Source organism: Sus scrofa, chromosome 9 (genome assembly GCF_054392235.1).
Source record: "Sus scrofa isolate SSC_HxYL_T2T_F1_AM1 chromosome 9, Sscrofa_HxYL_maternal_Yorkshire_Landrace_v2.0, whole genome shotgun sequence".
Taxonomy (NCBI): domain Eukaryota; kingdom Metazoa; phylum Chordata; class Mammalia; order Artiodactyla; family Suidae; genus Sus; species Sus scrofa.
The window spans coordinates 35,681,895-35,704,013 of record NC_139391.1 but is presented as its reverse complement, the minus strand read 5'-3'; the positions used below and the strand labels follow the sequence as shown (position 1 = coordinate 35,704,013).

Genomic DNA, 22,119 nt, shown 5'->3' with positions numbered 1-22,119 from the left:
CTGGGAGCTCTATTATGTATAGATTGGCACACTTTATATTATTCCATAGATCTCTTACATTGCTTTCATTTTTTTTTTTTTCACTTGGCACTTTGACTGCTGTCCTGATTGGGTGATTTCCATTATTCTATCTTTCAAGTCACTTATTTGTTCCTCTGCATTATTCATTCTGCCATTCAATGTCTTTAGCTCACCTTTCATCTTGGCAAATGAATTTTCTCAATTTTCTTTGCTCTTCCTTATAGTTTCTAGTTCCTTTTTAAAGTAATCTACATTACTGTCAATAGCCATTTTTAATTCTTTTAGTATTTTCATTACCTCTTTTTTGAACTTGATGTCCGTTAGATTGCAGAGGTCTGTTTCATAGATGCTCCTTCAGGGAAATTCTCCTATTCTTTTAACTGGAAATGGTTCCTGTGCGTCTTCATTTTGCTTATATTTTTCTCTCTCTGAAGCCTGAGCCTCAGAGCCCAGCCCCTGCCTGAGTGTCTCAGACTATGATGTGCAGGGTGGTGGTACTTTCGTCCATATGGCTCTCTCTCTGCACCTTCCTCAGACTGGGTGCTGTGCTTTTCTCTGAGGCTTTGAGGCTCTCTCTCTCTACTGGCTAATATCCTCCTCAATTAGTTGGCCTCCCAGTGTGCAGGTTCCTTTCCTCTTTCACAGTTCCCTCTCAGGAGTGCTGATCCCTTCCCGTCCTGATTTCTTTCTTTTTTTTTTTCTCTCTCTCATTTTTTCCCTTGGTTCTACCAAGTTATGTGGAGGTACTCTTGCCCTATTTGTAAGTCTGAGGGAAATATATATGTATTAAAGTGTTTGTGGGAAAGGTGAGGGCCAAGTCCTACTCTTCCATAGTCTTAATCCTGGACCTCACAAGTCTTCTGATTTTAGTTCATTAGCAACTAAAATATTGTTTGTGGATCTCTTTTTAAATTCTTTTTTCACTTTAATCTGCACATTGTCTCATGCTCTAATTCACACTCATAGTCACATGTTTCCCTAAGGCAGGTCTCCCATACTGATCTCTCTTCGAGTCCACAGATTTAAGTTTTTATTTACATGCAGATAAAATCGATTTCTGCTTCTCTCTCTTCTATTCCTATCATCTAAAGAAAGTGGAGCCAGTCCCAATAGATCAGATAAATATTTTGCTTTCCTTTGAATACTTTCCCAAACATATATTAGCACTTCTGTTAGTATATGTTGATATGAACTAGGGGAATATATCTTACAAGTGGGCCACTTAAAGTGATCTCTCTGGCACTAACTCTCTCTATGGATAGTTCATCTAGTTTCAGTTTAAACTACCTGGCACAGTTCCTTCATTTTCCATAAAACCAACTGCAGGGGCTGTTCCCAGAAGTCAGCAATCATTGTTTCTTTTGTCACTGGCAAGTGAAGCTGGTAAATAAAAATCATTCTACAGCCATCATTTGAAGTCTTCTCAATTTGTGGCAGGTTCACTGAGTAAGAAAATTAAATATCAGGAGACATTTCTTGACTTAAGTAGCTCTTGCTAAAGAGTTAGTTATTGCTCTTGCATTGCAAGAAATCAGGACATCATCTCAGAAGGGACTTGATGTTTTAATTCCTCATTTTAGACACGTCCTCAGTTCGAATCTCTCTCTTTCTTGCAAACTGGAAGATTTTTCCATCAGTTACTAACCTCAATGAGTTTCACTACTCTCATCTGTAAAAGGGTTATAAGGGTATATTCTGAGAACTATCGGTCTATGTGTATGTGTGCATGTGAACGTGTGAACATCACATAGCACATAATATATAGAGCTATTATTATAAGGTGACTCTTCCCTATTTCAGGCCTGTCTGGGAATACTGGGAACCCTATCTCTTCCTTCCTACTGAGGAATAGTTTATAGTTTGTAATGCCAGTAAACTATTCTCTGAAGTAAACGTGAAAACTGTCTTCAAATATTTGGATTTTTTATTTTTTTAGGGTCACACGTGTGGCATCTGGAAGTTCCCAGGCTAGGGGTCAAATTGGAGCTGCAACTGCTGGCCTATGGGACAGCCGCAGCAATGCAGGATCTGAGCTACACCACAGCTCAAAGCAATGCTGAATCCTTAACCCACTGAGCAAGGCCAGGTATTGAACCTAAATCCTCATGGTTATTAGTTAAATTTGTTACCACTGAGCCACAACAGAAACTCCTAGAATACTCTTAATTAACTGAATATAAGCAATCTCATGTCAAAAATCACATCCTGTAACACTGCATAGAACAAGATGCAACCCCAATGACATAAGGCTATGATGTTTTCAGATAAACCATTTCTCTAGAATTGTGCTATGGCCTTTCGAAAATTTTGTTATACTACGTATGAAAAAACAGATCATGGGGCACAAAAAATTGAAAATCTGAAATCCTTACACTCTTTTTATGAAAACACTAGGATTTGTCTCACCAGTCTTTAATTTTCTAGAAAGACTGCTGACTGGCAAAATGTCATGTTTAAAACTCTCCTTAGTTTGAACTGTGACCAGGAGCTACAAGCTTTCTTAAATATGATGTCATCCATTTTGGTACCCTCAGTACCTTGTATTGGCTGTCTCAGGTAGGAACTAGCAGCAGTGCTTAGCTGTCTTTCCAACACTTGGAATCATCTGGGTACATACTACATACAGGGTCAGTGGTGGCTACTGTGCCAACTACAGTTTTTCATGCATAAGAAATGTATGTTTGACTATGTCATTTGTCCACCTTTAAAAATCCTTCTGGATTCAGTATGAATACAGTGGCTCTTATATAGATCAAAACAGCTTCATGGATTTTATTTTCCCTCTACAAACACAGAGCACTCATTCAGTTAAGAAATAAATTTTGTGGAGAAGAAACAATAATATGTTTGAAATATCCATAATTGTTCCCCTTCACTTGTAGTTTTAATTAATTAATTAATTATTTTTTTGCTTTTTAGAGCTGCCCCTGAGGCATATGGAAGTTCCCAGGCTAGGGGTCTAATCAGGGTTGCAGGTGCTGGCCTACACCATAGCCACAATAATGTGGGATCTGAGCCACATCTGCAACCTACACACAGCTCATGGCAATGCCAGATCCTTAACCCCCTGAGCAAGGCCAGAGATTGATCCTGTATCCTCATGGATAATAGTCAGGTTCATAACCTGCTGAGCCACAACGGGAGCTCCCACTTGTATTTTAAAGGGACTAATCTGATTTAAATCATATTTGTGATGTCAATTGCTCATAGAAATATAATCTTGTAGACCTATTTTTAATGACTAAAAATAGTGTTGCAGTAAAAATTCTAATGGAAAAAGCTGCCCTGTTTCACTGATATATCTTAAAAAGCATTGCATATAAGAAACATTTGTTGCATAGTCTCTTATTATGTGTACAAAAATGCTTTACACCAGAATTATACCAACTTGTTTGGCAGAATGTGTGATTCATTATTTAATTCTTGTACATATAAGAAAACAAATTTAGTTAATATTCATTGATTTAAATTGAAATTATTTATTTTAAAATATTTATGCAGGATAATAAAATGTAAGGAGATTTAATAAATGAATATTTTTCCTTTTGGCATCCTGATTCATTTCCCCCCATGTTCTATTGATGATGAAAACCATAAAATAATCAGCAGTAACAGCATATAGCTCTAATCCTCTCTAGTTCTGTAGCACTGATGAACGGAAAATAATTTCAACATTTTTTTTTTAGCTTTCACTGTCTTTTCCTTTTATGAAAGGCAGTGGCACCAGAATAGCTATACCATTCTCTTCTCTATCATCCTCTGAATGTAAAATAAAATTATAGATTATTTTAGTAAACCCATGAAACAAAACCCATCAGAAATCTTTCTGAAATAGATAAATTTAATTTCAGATTATTACTATGAAATAGAAACATTTAACTTCAGATTATTTCTCCAGTTTACTGTTTTTTCTTCTAAATGTTTTATTTTTGCTTAGTTGTAATCAATTAACAATGCAATTTAGCAAATGCAATGTCACTGACATTGGTATCTCATGTTGAATTAAATTTCTAGTCCCAAGATGGAGCTGCTTCTGCCAGGGGTTAGGAGAAGCACATTAGCAAACTGAAACTTAGAAACTTTTTTTCTTTCTCTCTTTTTTTAAGTCTGCACCTGCAGCACATGAAGTTCCCAGGCTAGGGGTTGAATTGGAACTGCAGCTGCCTGTCTATGCCACTGCCATCGCAACACTGGATCCAAGCTGCAACTGTGACCTACACCACACTTATACTCTGAGTGTGACCTACAGTGCACTGCAAGGCCAGATCCTTAATCCACAGAGCAAGGCTGGGGATCAAACCTATATCCTCATGGACACTTTATCAGGTTCTTAACCTGCTGAGGCACAAAAGGAACCCCTAGATAACTTTTGTGGATGAAAAAATGTTGCCTGCCCTATCAATAAAGAAAGGATGTTTCAGCCCTCAAGTCATCAGCCACTGCAGCCACCTCTGACTGCATTCTGAGAGGATTCAGGATGGAGAAAAACAGGATACTGGCCCTAGACAGTTAAGGTGCATATCAAAGGAACAATTTCCATGAGGCCAGACTCTTGCATCTTATTCCCATATTTAGAAAAGCATTGAATTCGTTAACTTTAGATGTTTAGTTTTCTTTAATTAATGGTAATCTTTTGATATTCTAACGAGCTTGTTTTTGTTGCAAAAACTCCTATATATCCTGGCTCTTGCCTTACCTTTTCAGAACTGTTCCTCAGAACTATCTAAGAGTTTGTCTCCCAGGCTTGAGTCCTCAGCAAGTCCACCTAATAAAACATAATTCTCAACTTTTACCTTGTGCTTTTTTTTAGTCGACATTTTTGTGTCCCTGTTAATGTGCTACTTAACCAGAAACTCAGTATATCCAGTCAGTGAGTCTCCAAGCACCAAGCCAACTCTAAGCTCTATATGCATTTCTTTGTTCTTTATTCATTTTGTTTTTCTCTTATTTTTTATCCTATAAAAACTTCCTACCTTCTGCTGTATTTTGCAGTGTTCTGGACCCTTGAGAATGGAGACTGCCTGCTTCAGGAAATATTTGTTTGTAAATTATCTCCTTTAATCATTTTAAACAATTGTATATGAAAAAATACTATTTTGCTATGGCAATATTTTGTGAATTCTTGGTTTGAGTGTATATTTTTGGGATCTATTCGGATTTCAAGTAGACACTTTAGAATTACACAAGCCTGAAAACCATTTTCATTTTACGTTTTTAAGTGGGAGCCTAGATATTCCACTAGGTCATTTGAAAGTGATTGCTGAGCTTTAAAACTTCTATTTTGGCATCTTTGGAGCTTGGCAAACACTGATCTCAATTAACATATGAAGTTCCCATTTCATCTATGGGAAGTGACAGTCTCTTCCTATTTTGCTTTTTTAAATCTCCACAGGCCTTCCCCTCCATAAAAATCTATCACTGTTCTGGTTAAATATGGCAGACTGAATACAAATGTATATTTTGCTTCCTTCTGAAATCCAACTAAAATGATATTGTAAAGGGATAAAACCAAGGTAAAAACCCACAGAAGGACCGAGAATTAGAAAAGCTATAAGAGAGCACACTAGAGATGTCAATAAAAATATTGGAAGCTAAAAAGCAAATGGCTAAGTGGTGACATATTTAGACAAACAGAGAGAGTTGAAAGCTATGTGTCTACAATGGGAGAAGCAAGAATCAAAATAAATAATGCTGCAAAACACCAACAACTCAAGATTTGAAGATGCCAGTGACTTCTGAAGTCTGGTCAATCAATAGGGCTAAATAACGAATAGAGTGGGGGAGTCTTCCAGATTTTCTCTTCAATGCTGGCGGGAGACAGGTAGTTAACTGCTTGCAGAGAACACCCATAGAGCTTAGGATAAGGGTACTATATTGAACAAGGGGGATAATATAAAAGTCTATCTTTTGAAAGATGAAGAATCTTAGTCCCTATCTCCAGCTCATTTCCAAGAATTGTGGCAGCTAGGGTTACATACAATAAACAAGAGATTGATGATTCTTCCTGGGGATATTGATTAGTCCAAGACGAAAGACTTAGGGAGTTGAAACAGCCAGGGTCTTGCTCAATCATTCTATAATGAGGGCAATCACTTGACAAGCACCAGGTATTGCTACAGAGCTTGTAGTCACGTTTTTTTGTTTTTGTTTTTGTTTTTTTTTCTATCAATCTTAAGTAAGGCTAAATAGGTAAGGAACATCATACATTTCAAGAAAGGCTTCTAAGATTAAAGGCAGAGATGAAAACAAGAACTTAAAGGGAACATGGCAATGCAGAGAGTAGAAGACTCAGAAAACAAAAAACCACTATAATTAGTACGCTCAGAGAACTAAGAGAAAGTACATTCCCCATTAAGCAGAAAAAGAGTAAGCTCTTGAAATATTCAAAAACTTAAAAGAAGAAACTTAAAACTTAAATTTGGAAATTAAAAAATGACAGAAGATATTAAAAATTTAATAACTGAGTGGGAAGAAAAAAGTTGAGAAAATTTCTCATAAAGTACCAAAAAAAAAAAAAAAGGATAGAAAGGGAAGAAACATAAGAAAATAAGAAAATAAAGCCAGAAAATCTTACAGTTAAAGGAGTTTTAGAAAGGGAAATACACAAAGAGGAAATTACCAAAGAAGCAATAGTAAAGTTCCCAGAAATGAAGGGCAATAACTTTGAAACAATTTAGTCAGAATAATTAATTCAAGAACAAATGTTTCTCTCATACCTATTGTTGGGAGATGACTCTTCCTGGCCTCTCACACTTATGCATGTCTTGTGAGAACTACCTTTGCTCCAGACTATCTTTTCATAGATAGTTGTATAGCAAACAGCCTCAGAAAAGAGAGATAGCATCTTCTTCTAAGGCAAATAGTAGGTTTGTTTACAGCTTTGGAAGATAAAGATAGTGTGTCCCTTTAGAGCATAGGGTTAGGCATGCTTCCTGCCTATGATAAAAGACTGGAGATCCCTAAACTCAGGGTTCTTTTCCTTAGGGACAAACTGCTGTGTATGTAGGTGTCACTTGACTCTCTGTTTCATCTTCTGGAAAATGGGGCTGGGAATGGACACAAAAACGATGATACTCTAGCTACTGTGATTGCTATGAGTAGTAAACTGTCCTTCATCTTTGATCCAGGAGATTTTGTCTTCTTCCACATTCATAAACAGTATCCGGATAACTAGCTTGATTACAGATAGGGTAAAATCTCAGACCCATTACAATTCTTGACAGTTTTGGCAATGACGATGGGATGCAGAGACATAGGGTTTTCTAAGAGCAGAAGGATAAATGTCTCATAGGCTGATTGACAGGCTTTAAAGGAAATCCACAGGAATCGGTAGCAAAATGTTGACTAAACTGTATTGCCAAGAAAGGCGGCAAATTATCCTTCACTTTATTGCCTATTAATGTGAAGGAACTGAAGTGGTGCTTGCCGTTTGAGTAACAGGAAGTAAGTTCAAAGACTGCTGCCCAAACAGTGCCCTAGTTATTCCAGGCAGGGGATTTACTTGCCAATGTGGTGTTTAGTCTCAGGTCTGTTTTACTGTATGAAGCATTACTACTATTCTTTCTGTGTGGAAAGAGGGTTTTCCACTTTCCAAATAATATTTTCAGAGTTGTGTTCTCTCACTGAGGGAGAAAGGAGAGAAATTTGTTACAGCTTGGGCTGGTTTGTTTGGAAGATGGGGGTGGGGGTGTAATGCCTGTTCAGGAAGCATGTCCTCAGTAAGGTTATTGAGCTTAGCCCCTCTTGCAGCCCATCCTGACAAACTTCCATCCATTCAGAGAAGATAACAAAATGTCAAAGGGTTGTTTCATTTGTTTGTTTGTTTATAGTGGGTGTTGGTTGTTGAAAGGGCGCTATGATCCTTTTGGGTGGATTTCCTGAGATAAGTGAACTTTAATCAGAAACCATAGATGAGGTATTGACTAATTTGGAGGTTCTTAATGCCCTAGATTTGGTTGTAATGCTGATGCAGCTGACACAGCAGAATAAGAAACTGACCCAAAGGAGTCTAAAAGTCTAGCAGCAACACAGCTTGAGATGGAAAGTGAAAACAACAGCCAGCTGACGGGCACAGAGTCACTTTCTTCTTTCAAGCTCTCTCCATTTTCCACATTTCCTCCCTCCAACTACCTCAATGTCAGCCGCTTTAAGGAGAAAAATGTTTCACGGTGGGGTTATATCTCCTCAAGGGGAAGTAAAGGTTATATACACACATGTCTAAGTACATCAGGGAGGCAAGGGACTCAATGTTTTATAGCTCTTTGGATATTTATCCATTATCTTACCCTGTCCTGACTCTTTAGCTTGACATTTCCATTTTGAGGTAAGTCAACTTGGATCTGTGCCTAACAAGGTAGAAGGGCCCAGCAAACCTCAAAGTGTTAGACAGCAATGATGTATTCAAGCATATAGCTGTCCTAGACACAGCAGCATATCAATTTTAGGTTAAAAATTGCATTCCTCTGCCTGAACCAAATCTCTGCCTCAGTGCTATCTCCAGTTCACAGCAATTCCTCTAAATGCCTGAGCCTACTTTGCTGATGGTTCAGCTCGGCTGAAACCCAGAGATGTCCAGTGAAATGCTTGCAGAATTGAAAATGGATGTGGTCACTATGTTTAGTGGGTAGAACTCAAGTCCAGTCTCATAAGTTTGCCTAATGCTCCCCTTCACAAACCTTGCTATATTTTTACTGACTCATGGGTGATTGCTAATGGCCTTATCCTTTTGTCTGGATACTTAGAAAATTACAAACTGGCAGATTAGCGATAACCACAAATTTGGGGGAAAATTGCGGCTGTTGATTAAACTGAGTCATTCACAGGCCTCAGTGACTAATAATGGGAATGGGCCCATTCTCTGATGAGACTGGAATCAAGCACTGATTGAGCTTGTGCTACTCAGACTGCCACCATTACTCCCTGGATGGATCATTGTACTATGACAACGCATCCACTGTCACAGACTGGGCACAAAATAAAAACTGTTTAAGGAAATGCCTGCAGTAGATTATGCAGCCTTCAAATGACTGTGGCAATCTCTTCAAAATGAGGCCACCCTTAGTTTATAAGGGGATCTTCCTGGAGAGATAACTGACCTGATAGTTGTGTACAATCTGTGAGGCAATTATTAACTCCAGAGAAAACAATTATAATAATCATGTGGCTGTATATTGCTCAACTATGCATAATATTTCAGTAAGCACAGAAGTGAAACCATCAAATATTACAATGACTATTGTAAAGATGGGCGAGATGAAATGTGTACGTAGGTGTGTTTTGTTTTAGTGGAATAAGCCACTGAAGAGCTAAATCCCCATTTTTCTTAGTAAGAAGTCATTAGATATTATTTAATGAAAAATTTAAGAAGAAAATGCTATTTCAAAATAGGTAGGTGTATAAAACCTAGAAAGAAAAACCAAAAGTCCTGACAGCAAATGCCTCTGGGGAATGGGAATTGGGATGAGGGAATTGGAATGAGCAGGGCATGGAGCAGGAGCCTATTGAGCATTTTTAAGTCTAATTAAACTGTTTGACTTTTAAAACCATTTGCATGCTATATTAGTTGTAGGGCTGCCATAACAAAATAACAAACTGGGAAGCTTAAACAATAGAAATGTATTTCTCACATTTGTGGTGGCTGGAAGTTCAAGATCAAGATGCTGAGGGGTTTTGTTTCTTCTAGGGCCTCCTTCCTTGGCTAGCAAATGGCTGCCTTCTCTCTGTGTCCTCAAATGGTCTTTTCCTTGTGCACACCCTGGTGTCACTCTGTGTCCAAATCTCCTCTTTTTATAAGGATGCCAGTCAGCCTGGATTAGGGCCTACCCCAGTGACCTCATTTTAACTTAACTTCTTTAGAGGCCCTAGCTTCAGATATAGTTGAATTGAGGTTCTGGGGCTAGGGCTTCAACACATGAGTTTTGGGGCAATGGAATTCAGCTCATAACTTATGCACTAATTAAAATAATACAAATCCTATCTCAGAAACATCCTTCAGATTTAAACCATGTAGAGCTTAATAGTTACCTGGAGTTTCAAACTCCATTGTTAGTTCCAACTGCAACATCCACAGGTATTAATATACTTTGTACACTATGCCAGGACTTGAAAAGTAGCATTTAATTTTAGATCCATTTATCATGTTTCAAGAAAGGTAACAGTAACCACAATCTCTTGGGAGAATGCCACCCTTACTATTTTTGCCTGTTGTTTCCACTCAGTCATGCAAAATACCCTTTCCACCAACTGCTTTCTCAAGTTTCACACAAGCAGTTCTTCAAGCTTTTTATCCATGTTTTATCAAATGTGTCTGTCTTGTCCTCTCTCCCCCATTTTTTGATCTCTTTTCTTTTTTTAGCTTAGTAACTTATCTTTTCCATAAGAACCTAACCATTGCATGTTCTTAGAAGACACTGGATGACTACAAGAGAAGAAAAAGAAATTCACCTCTGTGTTCTATAATTGGTTATTTCTGTAATTCAAAATCTGTTGTATAATAACTCAAAACCAATGCTTGTAAATCTGGTGGGAGACACAGATCAATCTGTCAACAAACATAATAATTCCAAACAAGGTTTTGTAAGCAGTGATAATAACCCTGCTTTATCACAATGCATTTGAGAAGGACCTGATAGAAAACCTGAACAAATTAATGGGGAAATATGAAATGAGATTGAACTGAGAGTTAATACATTGCTTAGCACCATCTTCATTGTAAAAGAACAGAAAACATTGGGAATAGCCTATAAATGCTAAAAAGAACTGAGAATGTAGAATATTATGAAAGTAGGAATGTTCAGGAGCATCAGTTATATTAAAGGTAGCAGAAAGGGACTGGCTAACAAAATATATTTATTTAATATTTATATTCAGACTTTGCAAAGTCATTCCCAAATATTATACACTCCCATAAAAAAATCCATTTTGGCTGTTTAATTTTGTGACATATTAACTCAAAACTTCCATTTTAGATAGTTTTACTTTTTTTCCTGCCATTCTTTGATTATTACGTTAAGAAGATACTTAATTAAGACATATCAGAAGGCTGATTTAAAGCCCAGTTCATCACACTTAATTACTTGGTTACCAAAACACAGCAAAATTTAAGTAAGCTTACCAGGAAATAGAATAAGAATGTGAGCAAATATGGCAAAAGGAAATCAAGGTAGAAAAGAAATCAGGGCATTTCCTGAACACCCTGCTATTTGGCAACATTATGCTGAATATTACATACTTGCAAGAGTGGTTAAAATATGTTTTCTTCCCAAGAGTTTAAGATCTACTGGGTGACATCAACCTGCATAAGCATAAACACTAATAGTATGTATCTAACTTTCCCAAACTTACAAATCATTCTCTAAAATCAACCAAAAGAAAAGAAAAATGTCAATGAATTTCTTTTTTCCTCTTTCTGCTTTCCTTTGGGGTAAGCCTCAGGCAGAGCTCCCAACCAAGTCTTCAGGCTGGTATTTAAACTTAATCTCGATTATTATTACATACTCATCAGGAAACCATATTTATATCATTGTCAAGCGCCTTATTGCCTTGAAGAATGAAAGGTGCTACTGGAGTTAAAATAACATTATGTATACAAAGGGATGGTTTGGCTTAAAGCTAAGCATTTTCAGTTCCACTTAAGCTTTTGGTATTAGCATCTCTTTGTAATGCAAATTGTTCTACAGCATAAGGATTTTCCCAGTTCTGGGAACCTTTATGGCTAGCAAATCTTAGACTAACTCATCTGCAATATGTAATAGTTCTGCTGCATTATGTGGATACTTCAGGGCAGCAGTGAAATCAGCCTGACTCTGCTTAACATGATAAGTCATGGTTTATATCAGCCATTGGCCTAATGTGGTGTCCATGTGTGCAGTTTTTTGTTTTTTTTTTTTTTTAAACATAAAATTTTTGGAGAAATTATGGACAAGAAATAAAATTACAGACTTTAAATTAGTAAGATCCTTTCAAATTTTCTTTGGGAGTGATATTGCCAAAATTAAATTGCTTCGATACAATTTTAATTAAATCATTCAGATTTTGACTTTTCCCTTGCCGTTTTAGCATGTTAGTTCCTGAAAAGAATTTCTAAAATGCATAACTTTTGAGTCTAAGTTTTCATCTCACCATTTTTTTGAGTATTTAGAAGTATGCTCTCAGTTCAAGGTCTTCTAAAGATTCAGTGAAATTTAAAATTTAACAGAAGGCACAAAATTAAGGAAGAAGGGTTGTTAACAGCTAAAACCTAGTTAAAACAGTCTCCATTATGTCATGCCTTGCGTTGGCCTACCCCCTCACTCTAATCGGCTTTTTCATAACTATTTCTTCCTTGCTTAATTGCTTTCTTTCACTAATGATCATTTTCTGGTTATAGTTACACTGAGCACTTGTAAGCTTTCCTCATTCCAGAGGAAAGGTCATGGTGTGATGACCCTGAAGACGACCAGAAACTGTCACTGGACCCCTGGTGCTGGCCTGGATGACTTCGAAATGATCTACTGAGGGAGAAAAATGTGGGCACACTGCTCCTTATCAATAAGCCCTGTTTTTTGAGCTAAACCTGTAAGACTCCTTGCAAACCTCTCTCAAGGGAGGATACACTTTTGAGAGCATTATCCTCCTATGGCTTCCTTTGCCTGGCAAAGCAATAAAGCTGTTCTTCCTGCTTCACCCCAAATTCTGTCTCTGAGACTTAATTTGGTGTTTGTGTACAGAAGTCAGGTTTTGCCTATAGGGTCAATAGCGGTATAAATGGGGAAGCAATTAAAACAATAGCAATGGCAACAAACTACTGGAAGCTCAAGCCTCATATACTGTCATGGAAGTCCTCCCTCTGTCTCTAACAGCGTGTTGATCAATTTCTGGGTTGGAGAATTGGATAGAGATTACATATAGCATAAGCATATGTAGCAAAACCTGTATTTCAAAGTTGTGAGTGACTTAGTTTATTGTTCCCTAAAAGATTATTATTACTATTTTAACTTTAAGGAATTTAAATTCATAAGGTTGACAGACTAATACAGTCTACTAACCACTTGCAAACACAATTGGATGAAATGAGAGATAAATGAAATAGTGAATGACAGGATATGGATATAAACAGGAAAAAAAGGAGTAATTCTGATTACCTAGATGAAAAACATGGATTGGGGGTATTTGATCTGACATTTGAAGGGTAAGCATTTTCATGAAGGGAAAGTGGAGGAAACTATTTCTGGTTGAGAAAACATTGCATAAAAAAATTGCTCAGTGTGATGCCCAGCATAGAGGAGCCAGCCAAAATACATTTTCCTTGCTATGCCTGGCACATGCGGGGAAGGATTAGTTGAGGAGATGGCTAAAGTGGGAGATGTATGAAAAGACAAGGAATTGGGTCTTAAATCCAAAACATGTGGCATCCTTTACGTATTAATTGTGTGATCTTGGATTATAAATCTCTTACTACCTGGGGCCTGAATTTCTTTATTTGTGAAATGGGGATTATGTTAGTTTTTTATAGCTGTGATGACAAAGTACCACAAACTTGATGGCTTAAAACAACAGAAGTGCATTGTTTCATAGTTCTGCAGGCTAGAAATCCAAAATCAAGGCATGGGCAGGGCTATATGCTCCCTCTGAAGCCTGTAGGGGAAACTGCCTTTTCCTAGCTTCTGATGGTTTGCTTCTAATCTTTGCTGTCCTTGTCTTAGAGCTGTATACCTTCAATCTTTGCTTTTTGTTGTCACATGGCATTATTCCTTTGTGTCTCTAGCTTCACCTGGTTTTCTTATCAGGACTCCCCAGTCATATCTGATTAAGGGCACCTTACTCCAGTATGACCTCGTGTTAACTAAAAAATCTATAATAACCCTCTGATCAAATAAGGTCATGTTCTGAGATATTGGACATTGGAATTTCAAAGTTTTTTTTTTTAAGGGGACACAATTCAACCAATCAGAGACATAGGAATGTCTATAGATTTCATTGCATTGTTGAGAGGCTTACTTATGACAGTGTATGATAATATATGCATGTTATAAAATACAAAAGTAATTGAACATATGTTATGTGCTGAGCACTGCTGTGAGTGAATTATAAGAAATAATTGTCATCCAAACAAATATATGGTCATTTTCATTCAAACAGATATGAAAATTAAGGTGCAGAATGGTAACTCTCTTGCAGAAGGTCACAATAATAGTATATGAAAGAGCCAAGATCTAAAGCCAGATATTGACTTTAGGCCACAGGTTCTTGAGTTTTACACCAAGCATGCAGATTACAGGTCCATTTCTACTTTTCTACCCTGAGTTGCCCTAGTTCTTCCTAAAACCATAAAATGTTTTACCATGTCTCAAGGGAAAAATAATATACTAAAAATGAACTGTTCAAACTTGAATGGCTGCTTTTTAGGTTCTTAATCCATGTGCCTTAGAAGATGAAGAGAAAATTTTCTTCCATTGTCCTAATTTCCTTGTCAAAAATGAATGGTCATGAAATCCAACAATTCACATGGCTTGATTTTGTTACAGTCATTAGACTTTGATTAAAAACAGAGGAACTATTAGGCTTAAAACATATGACTTCTAAAATCCTTTATCAAACTTGTAGCCATTTTCAGAGGCCTACATTAAGTGCATGTCAGGATCATGGAGTAAAGGTCACTTATGTATGGCTATTAGCACAAGCTCTTCTTGGCTGCATTTTCTGTCCTGCTGCTTGCCCTTTGGCCATTTGATTCCCACTATGCCCTCTTTTATGCACATGAAGGGACAAGGTCAGTCTGTGAAAGTTGCATTTGTCACCCGATTGCTCTCAGCAGGCATTTTGTGCTCTAAGGCGACTGAAGCTTCACTCAGAGGAAGTTTGTGGCCATTCTAAGAATGCTATCCATCTGAACCATCTCTGTCACTATTATTATGTGTAATAAACTGTTAACTGAATATTTAGATAAAAATAACTTAGCTAGCAAAAAGATGGATATTAGCTCTCTGTAAGTATCAGTGGTTACAACAGGTGGAACTGAAATGCAAGTTATGCTGTGCAGTAGGTTACCCAGGTACTCTCTGAACAAGAAAACAATGTAACTGTGAAGTTGTATTCACCTCTCTCCTGAGTAATAGACCTGTACCTCCAACTCTCTATGGAACATCTCCATATGAAGGTGGCATGGGCATTTCAAACTCATTAGGCTCCAAACCAAACATTGCTTTTTCCTAACCAATTCTTGGAATTTTCATTATGCATTTGGTAGTTTTTCTGGGCCTGTCTTCCATAACTGAAATTTGCTATTTAATCTCTAAAAAGTTTTTGGTTAAACTTTATTTGGCTCACTTTTGATGACTCATATTTAGTAATAGCGATTCTCACTTGTTCTTCTAATTTCATCTTTATTTCTTTTTTCCCCTTACATTACTTTCCTGAGCTCTACTCTTGAGCATCTGGATCTCTGCTTTGTATTCTTTCTTCATTTAAGTGCTTGCATCATTGAATTAAAATGTTTGCCCACTAAAGACCTCATAGCATAAGAGCTCAGACTTGCGGTTACCAGAAACTGTGGGCCGGGAGAAGGGGCATAGGATGAAGACAGTCAAAAGGTACTACAAATTTCCAGCTACAAGATAAATAAGTACTAGAGATATAATGTACAGCATGATAAATATAATAAACACTGCTGTATGTTATATATGAAAATTGTTACGATCATAAATCCTAGGAGTTCTCATCATATAAAAACTTGTTTTTCTTTTATTTTGTATATGTATGAGATTATGGATTACTAATTGTAATCATTTTATGATGTATGTAAATCAAGTTATTACATTATATACCTTAAACTTATATAGAGCTATATGTCAATGATAACTCAATAAAACTGGAAGAATAGAAAATAAACAAAAATGTTCTAAAAAAGATGTTAACCATAAGTTTCACTAGATTCAATTTTTTTGGTGTATGTTCTTTAGTAGTTTTCACCATTTACATCCTTCCCACCTCCTCCCTCTTGTACCTCCCCCTCCCTGGGCTGTGTCCTTTTTGATTATTAACTTTTGAAGGTAGTCATTTTTTTTCCCTGAAGTATCTATTTGTAGACAATATATGTTGGAAAAGGATGGCTGGTGCTCTGTTGTAGGGAAAAAATTTTTCCCTAAAAGCTCAGGTTTTGCCTATGAGTTTGTTGCACTTTTACTTCTCCCATCCAGAGGAAAGGTTGTTGGTGATGTAAACCTTCTCTTCTCCGTCAGACCCCCACCTCTGCCAGCTATGGGGATTTGTCTCAGAGCAAATACAGATGATCTATGTTAGTCCTTATTAGCAATATCTCCTCTACATCTCAGAACAAAACTGAATCCAGAGAAACTCTTGCCACTATGATCTATTGCTGTCACAGACATGAAATTTAGGTTTTATATCTCAAGTTGTGCCTCTCACTTTAAGACAAATAATTTCCCATTTCTTCAGAGACCTGTGGCCTTGATGTGTTTTCCACATTGCCTTCTACTATAACCCTGCCTGATACTGCTTTGGGTAAATTTTTGATAAATAAATAGTTGTTTTGTTTGTTTTAAGGTTTCTGTTGTTTTCCAGAACAATGATGAACTTTATGGTTGTATCTAATTTTCTTGTTTGTTATTGTGGAAAATTCTAAGAGGGGAAGCAACCGACTTTATTTCACCATATTTAAATACGATTTGAATGTGATAAGTATTGTTACAGTAAATTCTATAGATATTTCACAAGATTTTGGTTATCCAAAAAATTGAGTTGTATTGTTCTTCTTGAACATGCTATCTTTACAAAAAAGAAACCAAATGTAATTCCTATGCCATAAAATTCACTTTTTAAAAGTGTACAATTTAATAATTTTTAGTATATTCACATTGTTGTACAACTATCACCCTATCTAATTCCTGGAAATTTTCATCACTCCATCACTCATACACACCCAGAGTGGTATGTATGACAGGAGTGGGCTACTGGGCAATAAGGACGAATTGTATCTTAATTAATTAATTCCTGGAAACATGTAGAACAATGGATGAATATCTTGGCATAGTCAATCAACCTTAAATTGGGAAATTTCATAAGAAAGTATGACCTTTTCCTATTAAAATTATATGCTCCTTGAAGCAGATAGATTTCTAAAATATTTATTTAAATTTAGATATAGCAGAAATTATTTCCAAGTCCTATCAACTCTGCTAATGCACTGGATTGATTCATACAAGATTTTTTGGGGTCATTTTTCACTCATATAAACCCCTTGAATATATACACATGTCAGTGTATCTAAAAGCTTCTTACTTCAGCAGTAGCAGCTGGAACAGCATTGACAGCAGATGGCCTAGGCAACAGAAAGGACACAGCTCTCAGAATTAAGGGTGACCTGGCAGGTGAGGAAGGTCAAGAGTCAGGTGAGAGAACAGATGAAGAATAGGAGGAACAACAGGACTCTGGGAAGGGAAGGACATTACCATTTACCTTTCTGTAAGTCGTTTAATAGTGACGCTTCTTGCTTCAGCTGATTATATTTCTAAGTCCCTTTTTTTGAAACTAAGTAAAGGATTTACTTTGGTGAACAATAAATACCTGTCCAAAGTGGATAAACATACTTCCAGAACTGACCTGAAATTGCACTAGTTTATTAGATAGGAATCTTTGATCCGTGACACTGGTTTAAGCAAAATAGGGGATTTATTGACTCATGTTAACTGGAGATGTCCAGTAGAAAAGAAGGCTTTGGGTATTGCCTGATTTAGAGCATTACACATTGTCATTAGGACTCTATTTCTTTTTTTTTTTTTTTTTTTTTTTGTCTGTTTTGCTCTTTCTTTGGGCCGCTCCCGCGGCATATGGAGGTTCCCAGGCTAGGGGTCGAATCGGAGCTGTAGCCACTGGCCTACGCCAGAGCCACAGCAACGCGGGATCCGAGCCGCGTCTGCAATCTACACCACAGCTCACGGCAACGCCGGATCCTTTAACCCACTGAGCAAGGGCAGGGACCGAACCCGCAACCTCATGGTTCCTAGTCGGATTCGTTAACCACTGCGCCACGACGGGAACTCCCAGGACTCTATTTCTCAATGAACAAAAAGGACTATTGGAGCCCCAGGCTCAACTTACCTATGTAGTCAGTGCAACAAAAAGTTTTTTCTTATTGCTGTGGCAGAAAATTCCCTGACTGGCCAAGCTTGGATCACATGCCCATATCAGAATCAGTCACTATGGCTGGGGGGAGGATATGATAGTTTGGCAAAGTATGGGTCCTGTGTTATGGGGTTAATGACAAGCAGGTCCCTACATCCTTGGTAGGGACTATCCATGAATTGGTAGAGATTCCCCAAAGCATAAGGAGTAAAAGGAAGAGCTGGGCAGGAATATATGACAATAGATGCTAACACGGATTGCTATGAATTTATATCTGTATATGTTGCTTGTGTTCTCAAGGATCTGAGGCTGAAAAATGTATCCAATTTTGTTTTCTCCTTTGTGTATTCACTTAAAATGATAATAATGAGTAGCATTTATTTGTCTACTAGGCATTTTATGTTTTCTCATTTAAATCCCAACAGCCTTACCATTATTACCATTTTACAAATCAAAACACTAAATTTCAGAGAGATTAATTTGCTCGGGGTACACAGAAAGCAACATCTGCTACAAAATAATTTATCCTACTTAATGGTAGAGGCCATATCATTTTAATTTCTATAAATGATCATGACCTATCACTAGTATTCTTCTTGTACATTTAGACTGATATCAACAATAACGATTAGCATAATTTTATTATTAAGTAACAATAACCTATTAATTAGTAACATTTATTAGACACTAAGTATATATCAGATACTAAAATTCATTTTCTGTGTAGCAGCCACATAATTTTTTTAAACTGTAAGAGTAAATCATATCCAGTCGTCTTCTATTTAAATATCTTCATGAACTCATTTTGCTCTTACAATGAAACCCAAACTTCTTAGCAAAAGTTAAAAGGCTCTACTTCTCTCATTAACCTCAAATCACAGCCCTTGTCCTCCTCTTGTTCATTTTGCTACACAATGAGTTTATTTGTTTGTTTGTTTAGTTCAGCACATTTATTTATTTATTTTTTGGTCTTTTCTAGGGCCGCACGCCACAGCATGTGGAGGTTCCCAGGCTAGGGGTCTAATCAGAGCTGTAGCCACCAGCTTACACCAGAGCCACTGCAACGCAGGATCTGAGTCGCATCTGTGACCTACACTACAGCTCAGGGCAACGCGGGATCTTTAACCCGCTGAGCAAGGCCAGGGATTGAACCCAAAACCTCATTGTTCCTAGCCAGATTCGTTAACCACTGAGCCACAATGGGAAATCCTAGTTCAGCACATTTGCACTTGCGTTTTCATCTTACAGAAAGTTTTTACCCTCCCGCCTTTTTTTTGGTTTTCCATTGAAGCTGATTCTCTCTTATCCTTCAGATCTCAGGAAATGCAACCTGAAAAAGAGGCTTTCCAGGACCACCTTCTAAGCAGCAGTCCCTCCCTCTTCAAACCCTGACTCTCTCAAGTGTTCTCTTAGTTGTCTCCTTCATGATTTTTACAATCTGTAAATATCTATCTTGTGTTGTTCCTGTTTCCTCAGCACTTTGAGCACTGGGCTAGGCACTTAGCACTTTCTGAAGAGAGGATTGTTCACAGACTCCTATGAATAGGACACTATCAGAATCCTAGTTTATACCAATATGGAAATGAGTAGTTAGATGGGTTCAGGTAAAATGTCTGATACTGCATAGCTAGAAAGTGTCAGAGTCCACATTCAAAGCCTTATTACCTGACCCCAGAGCCTGTACATTTGCTATCTTTCTTTTGAGGCTTTCCTAGATCTAGTTAGAGTTAGAAATAATTAACAGTGTCTCCATACTATTTTTTTTCCCCAGCAAAAATCGCTGCTTGTTTATCTACCTAGAGTCATTTATAAAGTATAAGACAAGAATGTTTTTGCCTTTACCACATACCTTCTAGAATTTCTTTGTTTTGCAGAACTATTCTTGGACTTTAATGACTCAGGATCAACACTATGAATTTTATTACAACTGTCCAATTCTTGAAAATACTTTAAGCTCTACATAACATTGCTGAATGTGAAACACTTTACATAATAGATAAAATCCTCCTTATTGAGGGTTTCCAATTAATCCATTATCTGAATATGCATAGACCAGTTGTGGTTTTATGAGTCCTTCTTCTTCCTCCCTTCCACTTTACCCTTATAAAAAATGGCAAGTCTCACTCTTCAGGCTAACTTTGATCCTTATTTCCTACCCTAGATGAAGATACTAGCTGGTCATTCTTAATTTCTTTAAAATCATCTTTAAAATAAGAACCCAAACACTGTTCCCTAATCTTCCTGTTGTATGTCTGTTTATGAACAGAATGATTTGGAGAGAAGGTAAGAATCAGCAGCCTGGAGTTGTCATTTGGGCTATAAATTATGTAGTTATGACAAGTTTATAAGTGAGGAAGAGAGGAAAGAAAGAAACACAGAGTTCCACTCCATATTAGTTACTTGATGTTCATGCTTAATTTACTCCAAAACCCAATTAGGTTATTATTATCACCACTATATCTAAGGAGGAGAAAATAGGTTCATGAAGGTTATATAAGTTTCCTAAAAGAACAAAGGTGACAGAGAAGGGATTCAAACTACAGTGTGACTGAGTGCAAAGTCTGGGCATGGTGTGATCTTCATGTCACACTAGAAAGTGTGGAAAGGACAATTCAGAACTTGCCTGGGTCTCAGTGTTCTAATCTGGACAATGAGATGGCTGAAAAAGAGTTTCTAAAGGCTCCAATACATCAAATTTAATATAATTCTTCATGACCTATTATTTACAACATGAAGCCTGGTTTAATCCATAAATGCTTATCAAATAAATGTGAAATATTCCATCCCTGTATGTCACACGGGAAAGGGCGGAGGAAGCAAGCGGGCAGTAATCTGGAGAGAACAAAGGACTGCCAGTTCACAATAGGAAGTCAAAAGCATTTGTGAATAAATGAGTCAGTTCTAAAATAACAGAAATCACCCTTGGCAAAATAAAGAGATATTCAAAATCTACTGAGGGTGTTTTCCTTTCTCTTCTTCAACATCCTCCCAGCTGTCCAGATGTCCATTCCAGGTACACTAATGGAACCGTCTTTCACGGAAATCACAGTCCATGGGTTCCCTTTCTGAAAAGTAAGGGAGGGAGATTTCTGAAAAGTAAGGGAGGGAGAGGTGAAGCAAAGGATGGTAGGGATAGAAGGGAACAAATGAGTACCATGAGAATGCCGACCTTTGTGAATTCTAGCCCAGGAGAGTGAGTACAAACTCTAAACGTTCTTTACCGACTTTGTCATGGTCTAGCTTTGTAATGTGAGCAGAGTCCAAGATTACCACGTATAGTAAATAAAAAATCCTGGACGTTCAGTTTAATTTGAATTTTGGAAAACATCAAATAATTTTTTAAGTATTTCCCATGCAACATTTGGAATATGCTTTTCTAAAAAAAATTACTGTTTACCTGAAATTCAAATTTAACTTGGTATCCTGTATTTTATCAGGGAGTCTAGTCTGAGTTTCGTTTTTTAAAAACAATAAAGTATACCAATAATATCAACCATCTCATTCATAGGTGGGCACTGAAAAGTTCCTCTCCAGACTAAGCAATTTCAGTCAGCCTGAAGCTGCTGCATCAGAAGCTGCCTTTGGGGAGGTGACATTTAGGACGTGACACACCGAAAGAATGTGGGAGATAGGGTGAGGGAAAAAGGAACTGAAGAGCTAAGATTAAAGGTCTCCTTGCTTTTGCTCCCCAGATAGGTTGCACTGAGTATTTTCAATTCTATCTCCTTTATAGTCTAAGACTCTAGAAGGAAATCTGAAAGTCACAAAGTGTTTTTAATACGACTCCCTCACCATCCACTCTTGGTAGTGCTGTTACATTCCCTGCAGCTCTCTCAGCCACACAGTTAATGGTGACTGCTTCCCTTCTTGTCCTACCACTTAAGACTCCCTGTATGGATAATTTTATAATTGGGAGAAGGGGTGATTGCACTCTGATAAAAATGCAACTCATCACTTCCAAAGAGCTCATCCCTCTCC

General features: G+C 37.3%; 1 protein-coding gene and 1 long non-coding RNA gene across 30 annotated transcripts in view; both read right to left on the bottom strand.

Annotated features, from left to right (window-relative positions):
• Positions 1-22,119, bottom strand: part of GRIA4 (glutamate ionotropic receptor AMPA type subunit 4) — a 362,056-nt gene that overhangs the window by 167,817 nt on the left and 172,120 nt on the right. The window lies entirely within an intron of this gene.
• On the bottom strand, positions 13,472-21,535 carry LOC146399838 (uncharacterized). The gene is made up of 2 exons (XR_014815167.1): positions 18,067-21,535; positions 13,472-17,778 (listed from the first exon to the last, which is right to left on the bottom strand). It is a non-coding gene; the product is annotated as an uncharacterized LOC146399838 (long non-coding RNA).